The 24,962-nt window shown below is 47.6% G+C and overlaps 1 pseudogene; it reads right to left on the reverse strand.

Moving 5' to 3' along the window:
- Window positions 1–2,275: 2,275 nt before the first annotated feature.
- LOC139275594 (NK-tumor recognition protein-like) lies at window positions 2,276–16,937 on the reverse strand (annotated as a pseudogene).
- Window positions 16,938–24,962: the final 8,025 nt, after the last annotated feature.

Consider the following 24,962-nt stretch of genomic DNA (forward strand, 5'->3'; position numbering starts at 1 on the left):
TTTTAATTAACTTTGGACAGTTTTAGCCCCAGCATTTTAGCACCCACTTGCTTTCGGCAACTATCTATTGGAGCCAATGAACAATAATGCATTATAATAGGCAGTCCTTTGAAATCGAGGAAGACTTGCTTCCACTCTAACAGTGAGTTCTCAGGTGACTGAACAGTCCATTGCGGGAATTGCAGTCTCTGTCACAGGTGGGACAGTCGTTGGAGGAAAGGGTGGGTGGGGAGTCTGGTTTGCCGCATGCTCCTTCCGCTGCCTGTGCTTGTTTGCTGCATGCATTTGGCGATGAGACTTGAGGTGCTCAGCACCCTCCCGGATGCACTTCCTCCACTTAGGGCGGTCTTTGGCCAGGGACTCCCAGGTGTCGGGGTGGGGATGTTGCACTTTATCAAGGAGGCTTTCAGAGTGTCCTTGAAACATTTCCTCTGCCCAACTGGGGCTCGCTTGCCGTGTAGGAGTTCTGAGTAGAGCGCTTGCTTTGGGAGTCTTATATCGGGCATGTGAACAATGTGGCCCACCCAATGGTGCTGATTGAGTGTGGTCAGTGCTTCGATGCTGGGAATGTTGGCCTGATAGAGAACATTAACGTTGGTGCGTCTGTCCTCCCAAGGGGTTTGCAGGATCTTGCGGAGACATCGTTGGTGGTATTTCTCCAGCGATTTGAGGTATGCAATAATGCAAGGCTAGTGCCAGTGTGTATAATCCACTAGTGGTGGTGGAGGGGAGCAGAACACTAGCAACTCCTGCTTGTAAGTCTTAGAGCTGTGACACAGTTAGAGAGCAAGGCCCACAATGTTGTGACTGGATTGCGTTGCTTGAACTCAGAGCGGAGGGAGAACTACAGCCAGGATATTGTCGGGGCCCATAGTCTTTGCTGCTCAGCTGCTTCTTGACATCACATGGAATGAATCGGATTGGCAGAAGACTGGCTTCTGCAATGGTGGGGATCTCAGGAGGAGGCCAAGATGGACCATCCACTCGGCACTTCTGGTTGAAGATGGTTGCAAACGCTTCAGCCTTGTCGTCAGCACTCGCGAGCTCGGCTCCGCTATCATTGACTGTGAAGCACTTTGGGACGTTGTAAGAGTATGAGGCCTTGGTGAGGCCACACCTGGAGTATTGTGTACAGTTTTGGTCTCCTAACTTGAGGAAGGACATTCTTGCTATTGAGGGAGTGCAGCGTAGGTTCACCAGACTGATTCCCGGGATGGCGGGACTGACATATCAAGAAAGACTGGATCAAACTGGGCTTGTATTCACTGGAGTTCAGAAGAATGAGAGGGGATTTCATAGAAACATTTAAAATTCTGACGGGTTTAGACAGGTTAGATGCAGGAAGAATGTTCCCAATGTTGGGGAAGTCCAGAACCAGGGTTCACAGTCTAAGGATAAGGGGTAAACCATTTAGGACAGAGAGTAGTGAATCTGTGGAATTCTCTACCACAGAAAGTTGTTGAGGCCAATTCACTAAATATATTCAAAAAGTAGTTAGATGTAGTCCTTACTACTAGGGGGAATCAAGGGGTATAGCGAGAAAGCAGGAATGGGGTACTGAAGTTGCATGAACTCATTGAATGGCGATGCAGGCTCGAAAGGCCGAATGGCCTACTCCTGCACCTATTTTCTATCTTTGTATGTTTCTAAAGACAAATTGTTGCTTTGCGGAACATCACAATGATTACAACCAGACAGCACAACATTTAGTTGGCGTTACAAAAAGCTCCGAAACTGGAATATTTCTGAAAATGCACCAACGTGGGCTTAATGACATGAACCAAATAATGAAGGCTCAAATAGTTCACTTACATGTGATTGTAAGTAATTTAGTCACAGGATTCCCTCAGAATTGCTCCTGCTTTGCTGCCCTAACTGTGCGGGAAGTGCAGCTCAATCCCTTTTTTTCGCATGTAATCAGGATTTCCCTCACTACCGCCGAAGTTACAGTGATGGAGTGGGAGCATCTCTGAGGGAATCTGCGGCCTAAATCTTATTTTCACAGTGATGCTGGGTCCGTTGATTTGCCTGCCGCAGTACGGAAGGGACTTTAGGAGAATTATTTATTTGCCTTGACAATGCCCACAAGCAAGGAAACTATTGGATACAGAGCACGGAAACTAGCCCAGGGAATATGCAGGTTGTAATGTCTGTGAACTTGTAATGTTTATAGCTCCACACTGTGGTTGTGGACGTATTGTGTACTGCAACTGCAGAGTTAATAATACACAGAACCAGGCTGTTCTGGGGGCTTCCGACAGAGCTGCCTGCCATGTTAGGAGCTGTGTGTGCTGTGCTCTGTGAATATATCACATTTCTTCTTTCACCTCTTCTCATTCTCACTTGCTGAACCTGAAGAACTGCTGGAACCCGAGGACCTTCTGGCCGACGGTTGTCTGCCACCTGCTCCTGAGCCAGGCGATGCAGAAGACTTGGCGCTGCACACCTCAGATCTCGAGTTAGCTCCTCTACTCGTTGTCTTCCCTTCAGTCTCACCGACATCAAATTTCTGTACTACTTCTCCCTCTTCAGAGGTGGACCCAGACTGCTCTTTACTGCTTTTACTCTGTTCCGTTTCAGACTTGATCTCAGATTTCAACCTTGCTTTCTTGTGAACTTTCTTTGTAGTTTCCTCGTCTTTACTGTAAGTCCCTGAGGAGGATTTCCTTTGCTGGAACGGTCACATTTTCCTTCAGTTTCTTTGTTACTGTGGCTTTTTTTGGGAGATTCTGACTGAGAGTTTGAAGCATCGTTTTTCTTTGATTCTGTTTTTTCCTTTTCCATCTTGTACTCATCGGAGTCACTCTCGCTGGAACAGTGTGAAGACGACACACTGTGCTCCATGCTTTCATGTTTCTTTCTAGTGTCACATTCTTTGTTTGCATGGTTGCTGGTAGAGATTGCTTGCTGATCTTTATCCTGTTTATTAGAAACAGAATTCTTCTTTCGAATGTTTCTGTACTTCTCTTCAATACTAGCTACACACACTTCCTCAGATTCATATGAATGACTGGATGATTTGGAGTAGGATGATTCATGGTAGGGGGATTTAGTTGGCGACGATGACCTTGAACGAGACCGACTCCTTGCCCTGGAATAGGACCGACTCCTTGACCTGGAACTAAACCCTCTGCTCCTTGAACTCTTCTGATAGCCTGCGGTTGAACTTCGATCATTTTCATGGTCAGAGTTGTAATGTCTTCTAGTATCTGAATTTCAGTGGTGTTTTTGTAAAGATAGAGACAAGTCATCCTCCCTAGAACATTTTGAATCTCTACTGCTCAATGTAGGTGTTGTTTCACTTAGTTTTGCCTGGCTTCCTGGACCCGAACATAAGGCGGCTTCCAAGGCTTCTGGCCTGGTCTCCACCTTGAAGGTGGAGGACTCTCACTTGAAGGAACTGCAGGAACAAGTTCAACTGCAGCAGTGAGTGTTACAATTTTTTCATTTTCCTTTGCAGCTACCCGAGAAGTATCAAGTTTCTTTTGGTTTAGATTTTCAAAGTGAGTTCTGATACTTCTCCTTCCATGCTTGGATTTGGAACTAGATCTAGATGTGGATCTACTTCTCAATGATAGAGCTTGAACTACACCTGGACCTAGACCTAGACCTGGACCGGGAGCTGGATCTAGATCGGACCTAGACCTGGACCGGGAGCTGGATCTAGATCCGGACCTAGTCCTAGACCGAGACCTGGATCTGGAGCAAAACCTGGATCGGGACTTGGATCTTTCTTTGGATCGAGACCTTGATTTTGATCTTGAATAGGACTGAGCAGCCATACTGGCTGAAGAAGATTGATGACTAGAAGATCCTGACCATAATTTTTTTGATGAGTGTCTTGAAGAAGCTGACAATGGAGATTTATTTTTATGCTCAAGGGAAGACTTTATCTTAAAGCTTGATGAGCACGCAGATTCTGGAGGTACAGAGATCTCCTTTGTTTATGTTTGTGGACTTTATGCCTTCTGGAATGCTTCGGCTTCTTAGATTTTCTTCTTAGCTTTGATTTTCCTCCTCTCCTTTTTAGGTCTCTTATAGCGGCTAGATTTCCGCCTGCTGCGATCTGAGTAATATCCATCATGTGACCAGGACCGTGACCATGGCGAAGCAGACCTGTTACTCCACTGATGTGACTCTGACTTCAATCTGTGAGCAGAGCTGTAACTTCTTGACCGACTCCTCGATCTACTGCTTGACCGAGATCTTGTTCGGGAATGTGTTCTGACTCTTGAACTAGATCTGTAATGGCTACACGAGGTACTGCAACTGCGAGACCTGCTATTGCTATCTCTCGATAGCGAGTCTTCTTCACTCGAGGTTTCTTGGTTTCTCTACCTTTGGTTCAACCGCGCTGTCCGCCGAACTTCGTCAAAGAGAGAGCCCGGTTTGACTTTATTTTTGCTTTTAATTTCTATTTTCAGTCCCTGGAGTTTGTTATCAGATTCGGCAGCCTCTACTTTAACTTCCGTATTAACTACGGGGCTAGCTGTTGGTGCACTCGGCAATACTTTTAAAGGTTTCCACTTGTTACTATCTGTTAGTTCATTTTCTGCCTTGGTACCACTTTCTGTTGCACTCCTGTTGATGTCGGATGGTTGGACTGTCTCTGCTCCATTTTTCTCATTCTTATTCTGTTCAGCTTTCTCTGTTGAGGCGCCACTTTCTGATTTGATCCCAGCACCCTTTGCTCCTTTGGAACCTCCAGCTTCAGAAACAGACGTTTCTTTTTCACTGCCTTTCTGCTTTGCGGAGACGAAAATGCCCTTCTCCGGAGTGGAGCACTTAACCTTTTGGTGCTGGGGCTTGGACTTTTTGGCTGCTCCTGGTGATTTTGCTACTGCAGCTTCAGTCTTTGCCGAATCGGTCTTCTTCTGTTTTGGCAGGGATTCTGCTTTTGTAGCTCCACACTGTGGATGTGGACATATTGTGTACTGCAACTGCAGAGTTAATAATAAACAGAACCAGGCTGTTCCATAGGCTTCCGACAGAGCTGCCTGCCATGTTAGGAGCTGTGTGTGCTGTGCTCTGTGAATATATCACACAGGTAAACCACTCACTGCAGCTTTTATGAATAAAAACGCATCCACCAAGTACCAATGAAACACAATTAGTGTGAAGTGGACAGAGTCCCAACTCATCTTAATAAGGCAAGCTCGGCGGTGAACCAGGAAAGCTCTTAGCCTGGTAATTAGAAACAATTAATGTTCTAAAGGACTAAATAGAGGAGGAATTCAAACAACCCACAAAACCAGAAAAATAAATGAACATCTTGTGGACTTTTGGAATCATCAGAAGGCAAACCGAGGCAGAGAATATACAAATGTTTCAATGATTTACATGTACCCTGAGTGTTAAGGAATGCTGACAAAACGACCAGCGTTGGAGAAAGTCACGCAGGAAGTGTGAATAGGAGTGGTATAGCACAGAATTAAGGGGCGTTTCTTCGTATACTTTAGGGGTAAAGTGCCTCCGAGGGGGCCAAGCTGGACCTTGAGCTGTAATGCCGGGTCAGCCCGCCTCGAGCGCAGGACGCCATCTTTGTAAAAGGTTTGAAGCGCTTGCTAGAAACAGCGGTCCTGAGGATTGTTAACGCTCTGATTGACAATTAAATTCCCTGCTCGTGCTCATTGAAGAGGCTGCTCACCAGTTTGCTGGCTAGTGCTGCAATTAATGAGCTCTCCTCACAGCGACCAGCTGAACAAGAGTAAAGAAGTTGTTCCTCGTCCAGACCAAGGGGGACCTCTAGCAAGATCCCCATCACCAAGCACTCCCTCCTTCCTGGTGACTCCTATAATGTCTCCAATAAGGTAGAGTAGCACAGCACTCACTCGCTAGGTGAAGCCCTCAGAGAATTTGTGGGGAAATATTGATCGAGTGTTGATGAAGTCTTGACAAAATGTCACAGAAAATCTCCCGATGTGTCTCAAAGTCCTCTTCAAATGCAGTGTATTCAGTCCACCTCCAGCAGCAAGGACGAGGTATGCTCGCGGCCATCCGTGAGAGGTGGGCGCCCGAGGGACTGGAGTGCTTCGTTACCTCCGGCAACCAAATTTTAATTTGATTTTATATGTTTTAAAGTTTAATTTGTTTTAATTGACGGTTTTAGTGTCCCCCTCCCCTTTTATAGGGGGCACTTGTAAAATGTATGATTTTAAAGCCCCCCAAAAAAACCACAAAAAAACCCACACAAAAATCAAAAAAAAAAAATTTTTTTTGAAAGTAAAGGGCAGTTGAAAAGTGTCTGGAGTGTTCCCCAGATCGAGGGCACTTGAACTAATGTTTGTTTTTGTCTCCTAAAAGAGTTGTAGCCGAGGATTTCCAGCGCAACTTAAAGCCATGTTCGGCGTTCACTGTTCACTTGCTGCTGGAGGTGGACTGAATACACTGCATTTGAAGAGGACTTTGAGACACATCGGGAGACTTTCTGTGACATTTTGTCAAGACTTCATCAACACTCGATCAATATTTCCCCACAAATTCTCTGAGAGCTTCACCTAGAGAGTGAGTGCTGTGCTACTCTACCTTATTGGAGACATTATTGAAGTCACCAGGAGGGAGTGAGTGCTTGGTAATGGGGATCTTGCTAGAGGTCCCCCTTGGCCTGGACGAGGAATCGGAGGAGGACATGAGGCCAGGCAGAGCAGCACCAGTTGCTGCAGGAGCGAGGGACAGGAGGGCGAGGTGGTGTCCTCCCTCCCTGTGGGTACAGGACATCCCTTCTCCTCCGAACCTCCTCCAGCAGGACCTCCGATGTTGCACCGAGAACCTGCGCACCCTCTCCCTCGATTCCTGAGCCATCCTGAAATGTCCCACTGTGTGCCAGCCAGTGCACTCCACACCTTCAGTGGGTGTGTGGAGGCTACATATACCACTCCACAAAATTGCTCCTAATCAGCGCGTGAGCGCTAAACCTGTAGGTGCCCATTTTAGTGCTTAAATTATAGTAATCACCATTTAGCCCTAAAATTGCAGGCTCACACCAGACTTCTACACAGGCATATCTTATTCGCACAACACCCACTAAGCACCTGTTTTCACCTTTTCCTGACAATAACCCCCATTGTATCTCACTATGGAGAACGCAAGAGAACTGAAGTCGACCAAAGCCAACATTATTTATAAAATGATCACCAGATGTAAAGCACTCCTAATGTTTGAGGATGAATGTTGTACATATTGTTGTAGACAAGGTTAGAATGAATGTTCCCAAAACAAAGTAACTCCAGTGCCCAGTGAGGAGACTTGCCGGCTAGTATTTTGGTGGGTGCCTTTCCCAGCTGCTCAGAGGAACAGGTTACAATGGGAAGAGAGTGGGTGCTCAGAGAGTAGGTGCCAGCAGCATGTTTAACTGTCTTCCCGCCTGGTTTCTGCCGGGTGGGCTGGGTTGTCTCCCACTCCCACAGGCTAATTGAAATGGCACTTGACTCAATGCCAGAAAACCACTCCAAAATGTAATCCGTAGCTGCAGTAATTGTCACAAACCTTCAGCAATTTTCAGGCTCAAAAACACACTGTCACCACTGGCCAGCACACGGTTTATTTGGGGGATAGAGACTGGAGAACATTTGCAAATATTAATGATCCTTTTCCATTAGCTTGTATTTAATGAGAGTCTCTCGATGTTAATTATCCCTTGGGGCCCTCCAGCAACACCCTTGACCATCCGACCAAGCTGTCAGCTCAGCCAGTAGTTATTTTAAGAACATTAAACATGTTAAATAATCATTTTATTTAAATCACTACACTCAAACTCAACAACTTTTATGAACAAAAACTCTAAAATCAAACATTATATACAAGTGCAAATTTGGGAATTTTACCACTTCAGTCCATTTAGGCTTTGAATTAATGCACACTGATCAATAAAACAAGAGGCTGTATTGTCCCCACTGCGCTCAGCCCCTCCTCTCATATCCCATACAGGAGGAGAGGCTGCTGACACTCACTGCTAAACACATACAAATAGCGATCACCAGGGAGTGCCTGCACCCATCCAATCATACGCCAGGGAATGCCAGCACCCATCCAATCATACACCAGGGAGTGGCTGCACCCATCCAATCATACACCAGGGAGTGCCAGCACCCATCCAATCATACACCAATGAGTGTCAGCACCATCCAATCATACACCAACGAGTGCCAGCACCCATCCAATCATACACCAGGGAGTGCCAGAACCCATCCAATCATACACCAACGAGTGCCAGCACCCATCCAATCATACACCAGGGAGTGCCTGCATCAATCGAAACATACACCAGGGAGTGCCTGCACCATCCAATCATACACCAGGGAGTGCCAGCACCCATCCAATCATACACCAATGAGTGCCAGCACCCATCCAATCATACACCAGGGAGTGCCAGCACCCATCCAATCATACACTAAGGAGTGCCAACACCCATCCAATCATACACCAGGGAGTGCCAGCACCCATCCAATCATACACCAGCGAGTGCCAGCATCCATCCAATCATACACCAGTGAGTGCCAGCACCCTTCCAATCATACACCAGGGTGTGGCAGCACCCATCCAATCATACACCAGAGAGTGCCAGCACCCATCCAATCATACACCAGGGATGGCCTGCACCCATGCAATCATACACCAGGGAATGCCAGCACCCATCCAATCATACCCCAGGGAGTGCCTGCACCCATCCAGTCATACACCAGGGAATGCCAGCACCCATCCAATCATACCCCAGGGAGTGCCTGCACCCATCCAGTCATACACCAGGGAATGCCAGCACCCATCCAATCATACACCAGGGAGTGCATGCACCCATCCAATCATACACCAGGGAGTGCCTGCACCCATTCAATCATACACCAGGGAGTGCCAGCATCCATCCAATCATACACCAGAGAGTGCCAGCACCCATCCAATCATGCACCAGCGAGTGCCAGCACCCATCCAATCATACACCAGGGAGTGCCTGCACCCATTCAATCATACACCAGAGAGTGCCAGCACCCATCCAATCATACACCAAAGAGTGCCTGCATCCGTTCAATCATATACCAGTGAGCGTTGACTAGGGGAACTGTCCATGCCCTTGCCTGTGATTGCGACAGACAGAGAATTATGTGACCAGTACGCCTGTAATTTTCTGATGTGCAGACACTTCACAGATGAGGACTGGAAAAATCTACCCTCATTGTTCAGGCAAAAAAGGAACAAGTTCAGTTGGACACCGTCAAACGAGAAACCTTTGGGGTTGAAATTGGATCTTTTACAAACAGGCGCGACAAGGTCCATTTCTGGGGGCCATTGATCTGCACCCAAGGACACCTGAGCGATGTCCTTGGTGATATTGGTCAAGCTAATTTTCAGGGTCCCTGGCCGCCTTCACACCTGAAACCGGGCATCAACAGATTTCACTTTGTTTAAAATTGAGTAAAAAGACGATCATGTTTTAAGGGCTCACTTTTGTCAATCTTTTATTATCTCAGATTTTCTATTGACTCACTCTGGTACATCTCGGAATTTCCACAGGAGTTCTGCCGCTCTCCCGCAGTAACTTAGACGGACGATTGGTGAAAAACCCAGAGGCTCGGGTGCAGTGCTGGTTATGCACCCACCCAATATTACTCACCCTTGACTTCAATGGAGATTAAAATCAGGTGGGGTGTAAAACTAGCGTTGCACGGATGGACGGGTTAGGTTAAAATTGCACCCATTGCCTTTCAGAGTGACCTGCCCATCCTCCATTCCATGACAGCCATTCAAAAATAGGCCTTTGGTCTTGAAAGATCGCCTGCACAATCCAAGCGAAATTATTTCATCCCCACCCTGCTTTCAGTACAATTTATATTTCCTTCATTTCTATAGATGCTGAATATTTCTGAATCATTTTACAATATTCCTTGTCTCTCTTCAATATTTCATTGGAGTGTTCGGGAGGTGACTGAAGGCAGCTGTATATCTCTCAGTGGCCACTTGGCCCACTGCTCTGTGGCTTTAACAGCGAAAGCTCCTGTTTTGTCTTAAACAGTGTCAGCTTCGTGTCAGCTCTGGCTCAGTGGGTCAGAAGGTTGTGGGTTCAAGTCCCACTCCAGGGACTTGAGCACATTAAATCAAGGCTGGCACTCCAGTGCAGTGCTGAGGGAGTGCTGCACAGTCGGAGGTGCCGTCTTTCTGATGAGACGTTAAACCGAGGTGCTGTCTGGCATCTCAGGTGGACATAAAAGATCCCATGGCACTATTTCGAAGAAGAGCAGAGGAGTTATCCCCGATGTCCTGGCCAATATTTATCTCTCAATCAACATAACAAAATAAGATTATCCGGTCATTATCATTATCACGTTATAGTTTGTGGGAGCTTGTTATGCGCAAATTGGTTGCCCATTTCCCACGTTACAACAGTGACTCCACTCCAAAAGTATTTAATTGGCTGTAAAGTGCTTTGAGATGTCCGGTGCTATATAAATGCAAGTCTTTCTTTTTAAACTTGCAGCAGTTGTTGAGTGCAGAATTGTGTCCCAGAGGTACGGGTCAGGGTGTTCTGGCTTTAGCCTGTGACAGTCCCATGGGCCGAGCTGTGAATCACATCATTGGGGCAGGGTGTTCTGGCTTTAGCTCGTGACAGTCCCATGGACTGAGCTGTGAATCAGGTCATTGGGGCAGAGTGTTCTGGCTTTAACCTGTGACAGTCCCATGGACTGAGCTGTGAATCAGGTCATTGGGGCAGAGTGTTTTGGCTTTAGCCTGTGACAGTCCCATGGACTGAGCTGTGAATCGGATCATTGGGGCAGAGTGTTTTGGCTTTAGCCTGTGACAGTCCCATGGACTGAGCTGTGAATCAGGTCATTGGGGCAGAGTGTTCTGGCTTTAACCTGTGACAGTCCCATGGACTGAGCTGTGAATCAGGTCATTGGGGCAGGGTGTTCTGGCTTTAGCCTGTGACAGTCCCATGGACTGAGCTGTGAATCGGATCATTGGGGCAGGGTGTTCTGGCTTTAGGCTGTGACAGTCCCATGGACTGAGCTGTGAATCAGGTCATTGGGGCAGGGTGTTCTGGCTTTAGCCTGTGACAGTCCCATGGACTGAGCTGTGAATCAGGTCATTGGCACGGCAACGGATGAGCCTAATGCTGCTGCTGTTTGTGACGATGAGTCCCCAGCGCTTGTCTAAAACTGGCTACAGACAATCCCAGAAAATGATTACACAGCAATCGTCTGTGAGTTTAGAGTTTTTATTGGGTGAGAAAGGACTGAAATTATTTTTGCACATCAAAAACAGCAGTGTATGTGTGGGATTTGTGATTTCCTTAATTAGAATGCTAAAATTTTGTGAAGTATATATAAAGCTGTAAGGTGAATGGCGTGTCTTTGCAAACCTGCAGCCCACAGTTTGTGTGCTGTGTTGTGGGACTGCCAGGGCAGCACCTTTAGTACAGCGATATCTAAAATACACCCGCAGGGCTCCTCCTGATGATGGTCACTGCAGGACAGCAAAAGGATTAAACTGAGCACAGTGTTTCTGATCAGCTGAGACTGATGAACATGTGAGTAGTTGTAGCTTTCCTTTTCACTGTTGCTTCTCTCTCTAAGTTCCTGGTGCAGCATGGTGGCAAAAATAAACTGGATCAGTAAAATGTGGCCATGTTAACAGAATATCGCCCACGTGTAAAATGGAAGCGTTTCTGAACTTGTTTCAATGGAGCGGGAAGATGCTGCCCAAAGGCTGCATTAGGTGAGAGCTTCCCCAAAGCTCAGCAGGTTCATCCAATGAGTGGCTGAGCCCGGCAACAACAACTTGCAATTATATGGCGCCCTTAAAGTATAAAACATCCCAAGGCGTTTCACAGGAAATATCCAGACAGAGGTTGAAACTGAGCCACATAAAGAGATATTAGGACAGGTGACCAAAAGCTTGGTCACTGAGGTAGGTTTTAAGGAGTGACTTAAGGGAGGAGAGAGAGGTAGCGAGGTTTAGGGAGGGAATTACAGAGCTTGGGGCCTAGATGGCTGAAGGCACGACTGCCAGTGGTGGGGTGAGGGAGAGGGGGATGCACAGGAGGCCGGAATTGGAGAAGCACAGATATCTCAGGGGGTTGTAGGGCTGCAGGAGGTTACAGAGATACTGGGGGGAATTTTAACCCACATAATGGGTGGGTTGGGGTCAGGTGGGAAGTTAAAAAGTAAAACAACTGAATCCCGATCCCAGCCCACCTCCAAGCCGCCCACTTCCAGTTTTGACGGAGGCGGGATAGAGAGCAGGCAGCCAACCCGCTCCCAGGAGGCGGGACTCCCATTTAAATATTATAATGAGGCTCCGTGCCTCATGGCGATTCACCATTTTAAATTTACACTGGCTGGGCGGGACTCCCAGACTTTGAGGAACCCACCAGCTAAAGGGAGGTGAGGATTATTGTACATGCAAGCACTCTCTTAATGACTCTGTGAGGCAGGGGTATGGCACTTGAACTGTACAGGCTGTGGAACTTTATTGCAGCTCCTAGAGTGAGGACACCAAAAGGTGAGCTCCCATTTATACTTGATTACCTGCAGTATACGGGTAACCCTTAGGTCTCCAGCAGCAGCACCCTCTGGTGTAATGGTATGGTATATACAGGGTGAAGGTACATTCAGGTCTAGTGTTACAGTACATCATTGACATGTATACATAACAACACTCCCCCCTAAACCTTTCCCATGTCCTTATTGCCATGATATGGGGAGGTGATCAATAGTGGGCTGTGGGAGGTTGTGGTGAGGGTTGTGTGGGTGCCAGGTGTGATCCTTGTACTCGTGGCTGCACTCATCAATTTACCCCACCCCCTCATACAAAGACCATGTGGGTGTCACTGTTGGTAGATTCCTCAGTGGTGGAGCCAGTGCAATAGGTAAGGTACATACATTGTAGAATGGGTAGGTGGTGGTAGGTAAAAAAATGGGATGAGGTCCTCCGAGACGAATTTAGAGGGCTAGGAGTTAAATTAAAAAGTAGGACCTCAAAAGTAGTAATCTCAGGATTGCTACCAGTGCCACATGCTAGTCAGAGTAGGAATCGCAGGATAGCTCAGATGAATACGTGGCTTGAGGAGTGGTGCAGAAGGGAGGGATTCAAATTCCTGGGACATTGGAACCGGTTCTCGGGGAGGTGGGACCAGTACAAACCGGATGGTCTGTACCTGGGCAAGACCCGGAACCAATGTCCTAGGGGGAGTGTTTGCTAGTGCTGTTGGGGAGGAGTTAAACTAATATGGCAGGGGAATGGGAACCTATGCAGGGAGACAGAGGGAAATAAAATGGAGTCAGAAGCAAAATATAGAAAGGAGAATAGTAAAAGTGGAGGACAGAGAAACCCAAGGCAAAAAACAAAAAGGGCCACATGACAACAAAATTCTAAAGGGGCAAAGTGTGTTAAAAAGGCAAGCCTGAAGGCTCTGTGCCTCAATGCGAGGAGTATTCAGAATAAGGTGGATGAATTAACTGCGCAGATAACAGTTAAAGATTAGGATGTGATTGGTATCACGGAGACATAGCTCCAGGGTGACGAAGGCTGGGAACTCAACATCCAAGGGTATTCAGCATTTAGGAAGGATAGACAGAAAGAAAAAGGAGGCGGGGTGGCGTTGCTGGTTAAAGATGAAATCAATACAATTGTAAGGAAGGACATTAGCCTGGATGATGTGGAATCGGTATGGGTGGAGCTGCGGAATTCCAAAGGGCAGAAAACGCTAGTGGGAGTGGTGTATAGATCAGCAAGTAGTAGTGAGGTTGGGGACAGCATCAAACAAGAAATAAGAGATGTGTGCAATAAAGGTACAGCAGTAATCATGGCGACTTTAATCTACACATTGACTGGGCTAACCTAACTGGTAGCAATGCGGTGGAGGAGGATTTCCTGGAGCGTATTAGGGATGGTTTTCCAGACCAATATGTCGAGGAACCAAGCAGGGAGCTGGCCATCCTAGACTGGGTGATGTGTAATGAGAAGGGACTAATTAGCAATCTTGTTGTGCGAGGCCCCTTGGGGAAGAGTGACCATAATATGGTAGAATTCTTTATTCAGATGGAGAGTGACAAAGTTAATTCGGAAACTCGGGTCCTGAACTTAAGGAAAGGTAACTTCGACAGTATGAGGCGTGAATTGGCTAGAATAGACTGGCAAATGATACTCAAAGGGTTGACGGTGGATAAGCAATGGCAAACATTTAACGATCACATGGATGAACATCAGCAAATGTACATCCCTGTCTGGAGTAAAAATAAAACTGGGAAGGTGGCTCAACCATGGCTAACAAAGGAAATTAAGGATAGTGTTAAAGCCAAGGAAGAGGCATATAAATTGGCTAGAAAAAGCAACAAACCTGAGGACTGGGAGAAATTTAGAATTCAACAGAGGAGGCTTAAGGGTTTAATTAAGAGGGGGAAAATAGAGTACGAGAGGAAGCTTGCAGGGAATATAAAAACTGACTGCAAAAGCTTCGATAAATATGCGAAGAGAAAAAGATTAGTAAAGACAAATGTCGGTCCCTTGCAGTCAGATTCAGGTGAATATATAATGGAGAACAAAGAAATGGCAGAGCACTTGAACCAATTCTTTGGTTCTGTCTTCACGAAGGAAGATACAAATAACCTTCCGAAGGTACTAGGGGACAGTGGGTCGAGTGAGAAGGAGGAACTGAAGGATATCCTTATTAGGTGGGAAATTGTGTTATGGAAATTAATGGGATTGAAGGCCGATAAATCCCCGGGCCTGATAGTCTGCATCCCAGAGTGCTCAAGGAAGTGGCCCGAGAAATAGTGGATGCATTGGTGATCATTTTCCAACAGTCTATCGACTCTGGATCAGTTCCTATGGACTGGAGGGTAGCTAATGTAACACCACTTTTTAAAAAAGGAGGGAGAGAGAAAATGGGCAATTATAGACCGGTTAGCTTGACATCAGTAGTGGGGAAAATGTTGGAATCAATCATGAAGGATGAAATAGCAGCCCATTTGGAAAGCAGTGACAGGATCGGACCAAGTCAGCATTGATTTATGAAATGGAAATCATGCTTGACAAATCTTCTGGAATTTTTTGAGGATGTAACTAGCAGAGTGGACAAGGGAGAACCAGTGGATGTGGTATATTTGGACTTTCAAAAGGCTTTTGATAAGGTCCCACACAAGAGATTGTTGTGCAAAATCAAAGCACATGGTATTGGGGGTAATATACTGACATGGATAGGGAACTAGTTGGCAGACAGGAAGCAGAGAGTCGGAATAAATGGGTCCTTTTCAGAATGGCAGGCAGCGACTAGTGGAGTGCCGCAGGGCTCAGTGCTGGGACCCCAGCTCTTTTCAATATACATTAACGATTTGGATGAAGGAATCGAGTATAATATCTCCAAGTTTGCAGATGACACTAAACTGGATGGCGGTGTGAGCTGTGAGGAGGACGCTAAGAGGCTGGAGGGTGACTTGGACAGGTTAGGTGAGTGGGCAAATGCATGGCAGATGCAGTATAATGTGGATAAATGTGAGGTTATCCATTTGGGGGCAAAAACAGGAAGGCAGAATATTATCTGAATGGCGGCAGCCTCACCTGGAATATTGTGTTCAGTTTTGGTCTCCTCGTCTGAGGAAGGACGTTCTTGCTATTGAGGAAGTGCAGCGAAGGTTCACCAGACTGATTCCAGGGATGGCTGGGCTGTCATATGAGGATAGACTGGATCAATTGGGCCTTTATTCACTGGAGTTTAGAAGGATGAGAGGGGATCTCATAGAAACATATAAGATTCTGATGGGACTGGACAGGTTAGATGCGGGAAGAATGTTCCCGATGTTTGGGAAGTCCAGAACTAGGGGACATAGTTTTAGGATAAGGAGTAGACCATTTAGGACCGAGATGAGGAGAAACTGCTTCACTCAGAAAGTAGTTAACCTGTGGAATTCCCTGCCGCAGAGAGTTGTTGATGCCAATTCACTGGATACATTCAAGAGGGAGTTAGATATGGCCCTTGCGGTTAAGGGGATCAAGGGGTATGTAGAGAAAGCAGGAAAGGGATACTGAAGGAATGATCAGCCATGATCTTATTGAATGGTGGTGCAGGCTCAACGGGTCGAATGGCCTACTCCTGCACCTATTTTCTATGTTTCTATGTTTGTGGTGGGCAAGGCCACAGGGCTGTGTGGGCTCCTTGTTCTCCATTGGTGGTGGAAGTCTGGTCATTCTAGGTTCTGCCGGAAAAGCTGGAGGATACTGGCCTCTTGCCTCCGGTGCTGGCCCTGGTGGCCAGTGGGTGTAGGGCCGATCTGGGGCATGTTGCCAGTGGTGGTGGCTGTGCTGCCCATTGACCACTGTTCCTGCAGTGGGTCTGCTCCCACCGGGTGTGTGTGAGCCCTTCCTGGGGCATCACATTGGTCCCAAAAGCACAGGCTGGACGTGGGATTCTCCCACGGGGGGTTTCCTCTGGCACTAGCATTATACCTGTAGAACCCGGTGTAATTGATCATTCTACCTTTAGCATGCATGACACATTGTCTCCGATTGTAACTAGTCGACTCAACATTCACATTTTCACATTTTGCACTTACAACACTTTATTGGGTATCGGTGTCTCTATACAGGGTCACATTTATCACATTAGCATTTCTGGAATCACTATTCAACGGTACAAACTTGGTACTTACATCACTTTTCGAAGTATTCATTGCATTTTTCCCAATAGTTTTTCTGGCATCACCATTTAACAGCACATTTGTATACCTGCATTCATTTACTGCACTTTTAACTTTAATATCACTGGCATCACTATGCCGAGAATTGAACTGTCCCTTTAATTGTCTTGTGTTGCCGGTCTCCTTTAAGAGGGCCTTGCAATCTTTACCCCAATCCGGTTCGCCACTCGGTACCACGTGTTGCTCCTTCAAAGCTGCCCCTTGTGGTCTGGTCATCTTGATTCCAAGTTCTTCGCTTCGTGGTACGGGCACCATCTTCTCGCTCTCCGCGACGTAGGCTGCGGTGATCCTTTTCTCCTCAGGTTCTGCCACAGATGCCAGGAATCTACCTTCTATGCCTCAGAGTCCTGCCATGACCCGGAAGGTGAGATCTGGTCGTTCGGGTTGGATCATCTCGTCGCAGTGTTGTGCAGGCTGTGTCGTTGCCACGCAGTCGAGCTGGACGGTAGAATTTCTAGGTGCTGCGATGGATCCAAGTTTGGGGCCACGTATGATGTCGATCGCTGGGGCCTTGAAGGCCGTCGTCGCTCCGACCGATTTGGACTTGCTTCATCCAACTTCTTCCCAGCAGCGTAGGACCATCACCGACAATGATTCACAAGGGGAGCTTGTACATCGCGTCGCCATGGGACACCTGGACATCGACACTGCCAACGACTGGGATGGTGCCTTTTGTGTAGGTGAGCAGCTTTGCCTGGATTGGGGACAGGTTTGGTCATTCGGAGGGACTGTCCCAGAGTTTCTCAAAGGCCGTCTGATTCATCAATGACTGGCTCGCCCCTGTGTCAATCTCCATCGAGACTGGAACCCCGTTAATTTCCACTTCCATTTTCCTCAGGGAACTCTCAGTGGAGCAGGTATATATTCCGTACTCCTCTTCCAGGGGCTGAGCAGCTTCATCTTCATCAGTGTCGGAGCCCGGGTGATCGGCCAACTCTTCAGCGACTCGGTGAGTAAAGCTTTTTCTACACATTCGCTGAAGATGACCTTTCGCGTTGCAGCCTTTGCAGGTGTACTCTTTGTATCGGCACTGGTGGGCCCTGCAGCTTCCTCCACAGCGTCAACACGGGGCTCACCGGTTGGCCCCATGTGGCGGACTCAGAGTTATGGGACTCGGAGCAGCATTCTTGCCTCTGAACGTCGCCATTCTGTTCACTGCGCTCGTCGGGTTAGAGTCTTAGGTGTGGGTCATCATTCTTTGGAGTCGCAGACCAAAATCATGAAGGCCTGGCTCACTTTGATTGCCTTCTGCAGGGTGACCGCAGAGAGCAGTTTATGGAGGAGGCCTCGTGGCCAATTCCAATAACGAAGATGTCCCTTAGTGCTTCGTTGAGGTGGTCGCCAAAAATCACACGGTGCTGACAACCTTCTTAGATCTGCTACATACTTAGCAATTTTTTGGCCTTCGGGCCACTGGTGAGTGTAAAACCGGTGCCTGGCTGTGAGGATGCTCTCTTTGGGTTTAAATTGCTCTTGTATTAAAGTTACGAGCTCCGCACAGCTGTTGGTTGTCGTCTTCGCTGGGGCTAATAGGTCCCTGATGAGGCCGTGGATAGTGGGCCCACAACTGCAGAGCAGGATGGCTCTATGCTTGTTCACCAGCGAGATTGGTGAGTCCCCAGCCAGGTCGCTCGTGATGAAAAAGTGTTCTAAACTTTCGACAAAGACATCACAATCCGCAATAAGGTGGATGAATTAACTGTGCAAATAGATGTTAACAAATATGATGTGATTGGGATTACGGAGACGTGGCTCCAGGATGATCAGGGCTGGGAACTCAACATCCAGGGGTATTCAACATTCAGGAAAGATAGAATAAAAGGAAAAGGAGGTGGGGTAGCATTGCTGGTTAAGGAGCAAATTAAGGCAACAGTTCGGAAAGACATTAGCTTGGATGATGTGGAATCTATATGGGTAGAGCTGCAGAATACCAAAGGGCAAAAAACGTTAGTGGGAGTTGTGTACAGACCTCCAAACAGTAGTAGTGATGTTGGGGAGGGCATCAAACATGAAATTAGGGGTGCGTGCAATAAAGGTGCAGCAGTTATAATGGGTGACTTTAATATGCACATAGATTGGGTTAACCAAACTGGAAGCAATACGGTGGAAGAGGATTTCCTGGAGTGCATAAGGGATGGTTTTTTAGACCAATATGTCGAGGAACCAACGAGGGGGGAGGCCATCTTAGACTGGGTGTTGTGTAATGAGAGAGGATTAATTAGCAATCTCGTTGTGCGAGGCCCCTTGGGGAAGAGTGACCATAATATGGTGGAATTCTGCATTAGGATGGAGAATGAAACAGTTAATTCAGAGACCATGGTCCAGAACTTAAAGAAGGGTAACTTTGAAGGTATGAGGCGTGAATTAGCTAGGATAGATTGGCGAATGATACTTAAGGGGTTGACTGTGGATGGGCAATGGACATTTAGAGACCGCATGGATGAACTACAACAATTGTACATTCCTGTCTGGCGTAAAAATAAAAAAGGGAAGGTGGCTCAACCGTGGCTATCAAGGGAAATCAGGGATAGCATTAAAGCCAAGGAAGTGGCATACAAATTGGCCAGAAATAGCAGCGAACCCGGGGACTGGGAGAAATTTAGAACTCAGCAGAGGAGGACAAAGGGTTTGATTAGGGCAGGGAAAATGGAGTACGAGAAGAAGCTTGCAAGGAACATTAAGACGGATTGCAAAAGTTTCTATAGATATGTAAAGAGAAAAAGGTTAGTAAAGACAAACGTAGGTCCCCTGCAGTCAGAATCAGGGGAAGTCATAACGGGGAACAAAGAAATGGCGGACCAATTGAACAAGTACTTTGGTTCGGTATTCACTAAGGAGGACACAAACAACCTTCCGGATATAAAAGGGGTCAGAGGGTCGAGTAAGGAGGAGGAACTGAGGGAAATCCTTATTACTCAGGAAATTGTGTTGGGGAAATTGATGGGATTGAAGGCCGATAAATCCCCAGGGCCTGATGGACTGCATCCCAGAGTACTTAAGGAGGTGGCCTTGGAAATAGTGGATGCATTGACAGTCATTTTCCAACATTCCATTGACTCTGAATCAGTTCCTATGGAGTGGAGGGTAGCCAATGTAACCCCACTTTTTAAAAAAGGAGGGAGAGAGAAAACAGGGAATTATAGACCGGTCTGCCTGACATCGGTGGTGGGTAAAATGATGGAATCAATTATTAAGGATGTCATAGCAGTGCATTTGGAAAGAGATAATATGATAGGTCCAAGTCAGCATGGATTTGTGAAAGGGAAATCATGCTTGACAAATCTTCTGGAATTTTTTGAAGATGTTTCCAGTAGAGTGGACAAGGGAGAACCAGTTGATGTGGTATATTTGGACTTTCAGAAGGCTTTCGACAAGGTCCCACACAAGAGATTAATGTGCAAAGTTAAAGCACATGGGATTGGGGGTAGTGTGCTGACATGGATTGAGAACTGGTTGTCAGACAGGAAGCAAAGAGTAGGAGTAAATGGGGACTTTTCAAAATGGCAGGCAGTGACTAGTGGGGTACCGCAAGGTTCTGTGCTGGGGCCCCAGCTGTTTACACTGTACATTAATGATTTAGACGAGGGGATTAAATGTAGTATCTCCAAATTTGCGGATGACACTAAGTTGGGTGGCAGTGTGAGCTGCGAGGAGGATGCTATGAGGCTGCAGAGCGACTTGGATAGGTTAGGTGAGTGGGCAAATGCATGGCAGATGAAGTATAATGTGGATAAATGTGAGGTTATCCACTTTGGTGGTAAAAACAGAGAGACAGACTATTATCTGAATGGTGACAGATTAGGAAAAGGGGAGGTGCAAAGAGACCTGGGTGTCATGGTACATCAGTCATTGAAGGTTGGCATGCAGGTACAGCAGGCGGTTAGGAAAGCAAATGGCATGTTGGCCTTCATAGCGAGGGGATTTGAGTACAGGGGCAGGGAGGTGTTGCTACAATTGTACAGGGCCTGGGTGAGGCCACACCTGGAGTATTGTGTACAGTTTTGGTCTCCTAACCTGAGGAAGGACATTCTTGCTATTGAGGGAGTGCAGCGAAGGTTCACCAGACTGATTCCCGGGATGGCGGGACTGACCTATCAAGAAAGATTGGATCAACTGGGCTTGTATTCACTGGAGTTCAGAAGAATGAGAGGGGACCTCATAGAAATGTTTAAAATTCTGACGGGGTTAGACAGGTTAGATGCAGGAAGAATGTTCCCAATGTTGGGGAAGTCCAGAACCAGGCGACACAGTCTAAGTATAAGGGGGAAGCCATTTAGGACCGAGATGAGGAGGAATTTCTTCATCCAGAGAGTGGTGAACCTGTGGAATTCTCTACCACAGAAAGTGTTGAGGCCAATTCACTAAATATATTCAAAAAGGAGTTAGATGAAGTCCTTACTACTAGGGGAAACAAGGGGTATGGTGAGAAAGCAGGAATGGGGTACTGAAGTTGCATGTTCAGCCATGAACTCATTGAATGGCGGTGCAGGCTAGAAGGGCCGAATGGCCTACTCCTGCACCTATTTTCTATGTTTCTATGTTTCTATGTTTCCCCATCAGCGAATTGTTGGAAGTTGCTTAGGTTAGACATGGTGTGCGTGCTCATTCGTAACCTCGTCGCCAGTTATTGTGTATGCAAGCACCCTCTTAATGACTCCACAAGGCAGGGGTATGGCACTTGAACTGTACAGACTGTAGTCTATTATTGCAGCTCCTGGAGTGAGGACACCAAGAGGTGAGCTCCCTTTTATACTTGGTTACCTGCAGTGTACAGGTGACCCTTAGGTCTCCAGCAGCAGCACCCTCTGGTGTACAGGTATGGCATATACAGGGTGAAGGTACATTCAGGTCTAGTGTTACAGTACATCATTGACATGCATACATAACAAGGACTGTGGATCCAGGAGGGAAGGGTCTTTCCACTGAGCTGCTGGAGCCAGTATTCCTGCCTCACCACCCCCCGTGGTCAGACCCCCCCCGACCCTTCCAATTTCCCCCCGACATTCCCCCAAAGCCTTTGACCCTCCCCACCACGAGGCCGACGATTTCCCCGTGACCACCACCAGCACCTCCCCTTCCTCCTGCGGCCCCTAACACCCTCCCCCTGTGACCTTCGATCATCAGCCCCCTTCGCACCCCACAGCACCCCCCCCTCCCCCCTGTCTCCGGCCCTGATCCCCCTCCGGCCCCGATCCCTTTCCATACCTGCCCTCACCTCCGGCCACAATTCTCCCCCATCCCACCACCCCCTGCACCCTTCAATACCTCTGACACCCTCCCCCTGTCACCTTCGATTGTTGGCCCCCAGCCTCCGAACTCCCCCTCCGGCCCTCCCCGCCTACGGCTCTCCCCGCCTCCGGCGCTGAAGCAGCGAAGAAGAGGACAAGCTATTTGCAAAGGGAAGCAGAAGAGGGGCTGGAGGGATCCCAGCAGGGAGCCTTACCCACTTAAGGTCTTCCGAGAGCCAGGAGCAGTATATTAGAAGGCTCTGCTTCACTAAGGTGATGGTCACAGTACTCTGCCACCTCCTGGAATCAGAGCAGGGTGACGTCGGCTCTCCCAGTGATCCTCAATTATTTTGCCAGTGGATCCTTCCAGTCCAGAGCAGGAGTCATAGATAACATCTCACAGTTCGTCGTACATTACTGCATCCCGGAGGTCACAGAGCCTCTGTACTCCAGAAGAAGGGACTTCATTGTCTTCTCTCTGAACAGAGAGAAGCAGGAGGAGCACGTATGCGACTGTGCCAGGATATCGGGCATCCCCATGGTGTGGGGTGCCTTCGACTGCAGACACGTTGCCTTGAGATGTTCCGTAAAAGCAAAGGTTATAACTCACTAAATGTGCAGCTATGTTAAGTCTCACCATTCACTGCAACTCACTAACCCACTTCCAAAGGTGCACACAGATCTGTCCAAGAAGACAAAGTGTTGAAAATAAAGATTTCAATGTTTGACAACACATTAGCAGAAACTTTACATCAGCATTGGCAATAACACTCTGGTGCCTACCTTTGTGTGCTGTTAGATGATATGATCGGACAAGGATGAGGGTAAGTGAGAGGGGTGGCTAGTGAGATGGTGATGTTACAATGTAGATCGAGAGAGGAGGATGGGTGGAGGTGCAAGGTCAGTTGGTGTGAGTAAGGATGTGCAGGGGTAGGGTAGGGAAGGCAGAGTGATGGGGATGTGATGAGTGGCACAGTAGGGCGAGATTGAGTGTGGATTTGCAGTAACATTTCATGATCCACTGAGATCATTGAAAGGTTTGTGCCACGGCAGCCAGCTCCTCCTGACGACATCCCTGTTTGTGTCCTCCTGTAAAATGTGCAACCAGGCTGCGTTGGTGACCTAGGGATGTCTCTTCCGCCCATTGGAAGGGAAGAGAACCTCCCTGTGTGCTCTGACTCCCTCCATAAGCATTTGGAGGGAGTGATGGGAGAGCCTGGGTGCAGCTGTGCCCCTCTGTGCAGTGTTTGTCAGTGTTTGCAGCACCTCAATGCTGTAGAACACTGACAGTACAACTGTAAAATGTATGTGGACATGGTCCCTTTAAGGAAACCGGCTGATGACACATCATTAGATGACAGCATCAGACCCGCTTCCTTTTAATTGGCCGGGATCCTCAGAGGGCGGGCTTAACAAGCCCAGTCATGGTAAAATCATGTCGGAGGCCCGGATCAACACAGCTGCGGCGTTGGGACTCACCAAGGACGCCGCATGCCCCGGAGCCATCGAGGTCGGTAAGATCCAGTCCTGACTGTGGCTTCATTATATTCTGCAGTGTGACAGAGTATTGAAAGAAAGAAAGAACTTGCATTTCTATAGCGCATTTCACAACCTCAGGACATCCTAAAGTTCTTTACAGCCCATGATGTACACTTGAAGTTTAGTCACTGTGGTAATGTAGGAAACGGGGAAAGACAATTTGCGCAGAGCAAGCTCCCACAAACTGCAATGTGATAATTGACCAGATAATCTGTTTTAGGGTTGAGTGATAAATATTGGCCAGGACACCGGGAGAATTCCTGTGGCCCTATTCAAAATAGTGGCGTGGGATCTTTTACATCCACTTGAGATGGGGACTCAGTTAAATGTCTCATCTGAAAAATGGACCTCGGACAGTGCTATTCTCTCGCACCCAATGGAAATTCAAATGTCTCAATAATGATGAACTGTGCACCACATTATCTGGGAACACTGTTAAGTCGGTTCCATTTAAAAGCAGGAAATGCTATTTTGTGGTACCTTACAAACGTGAAACATCTGCTTTACATGTATTGGTGCCAGTATACTAGAATTCCATCTATACTGTGAGGGGGAAATGTTAGATTCATACAAATAAAATCATAGAAACATTTACGACACAGAAGGAGGTTGAAAAAGAGCAATTTAACCTAATCCTACCTTCCAGCATGAGGTCCGTAGCCCGATAGGTTACGGCTCTTTAAGAGCACAGCCAAGACCGGGGGACAGTGCTGTGAGGCGGAGTCAGGTTGGTGGAGGACCTTTGTCTTATGGATATTTAGTGTAAGGCCCATGCTTTCATACGCCTCGGTGAAGATGTTGACGATGGCTTGGAGTGCAGCCTCTGACTGTGCACAGACGCAAGCGTTGTCCGTGTACTGTAGTTCAATGACAGAGGATGGGGCGATCTTGGATCTAACCTGGAGGTGACGAAGGTTGAACAGGTTCCCATTGGTTCTGTAGTTCAGTTCCACTCCAGTGGGGAGCTTGATGAAGAGAGTGTTTGTCAACCTGGACCTCAAATCTGGGACCAAGCTTCTGGTCTACAGGGCAGTAGTGCTACCCGCCCTTCTATATGCCTCAGAGATGTGGACCATATACAATAGACACCTCAAAGCGATGGCGAAGTATCACCAACGCTGCCTCCGCAAGATCCTACAAATCCACTGAGAGGATCTCGACCAGGCCAACATCTCCAGCATCGAAGCACTGACCACACTCGACCAGCTCCGTTGGGCGGGCCATATCGTCCGCATGCTCAACACGAGACTCCCAAAGCAAGCGCTCTACTCGGAACTCCTACACGGCAAACGAGCCAAAGGTGGGCAGCGGAAAACTTCAAGGACACCCTCACATCCTCCTTGATAAAATGCTACATCCCCATCGGCACCTGGGAATCCTTGGTCCAAGACCGCCCTAATTGGAGGAAGTGCATCCGGGAGGGCGCTGAGCACCTCGAGTCTCGTTGCTGAGAGCATGCAGAAACCAAACGCAGGCAGCGGAAGGAGCATGCGGCAATGTAGATTACACACCC

This window comes from Pristiophorus japonicus, chromosome 11 (genome assembly GCF_044704955.1).
Source record: "Pristiophorus japonicus isolate sPriJap1 chromosome 11, sPriJap1.hap1, whole genome shotgun sequence".
In the NCBI taxonomy this organism is placed as follows: Eukaryota; Metazoa; Chordata; class Chondrichthyes; family Pristiophoridae; genus Pristiophorus; species Pristiophorus japonicus.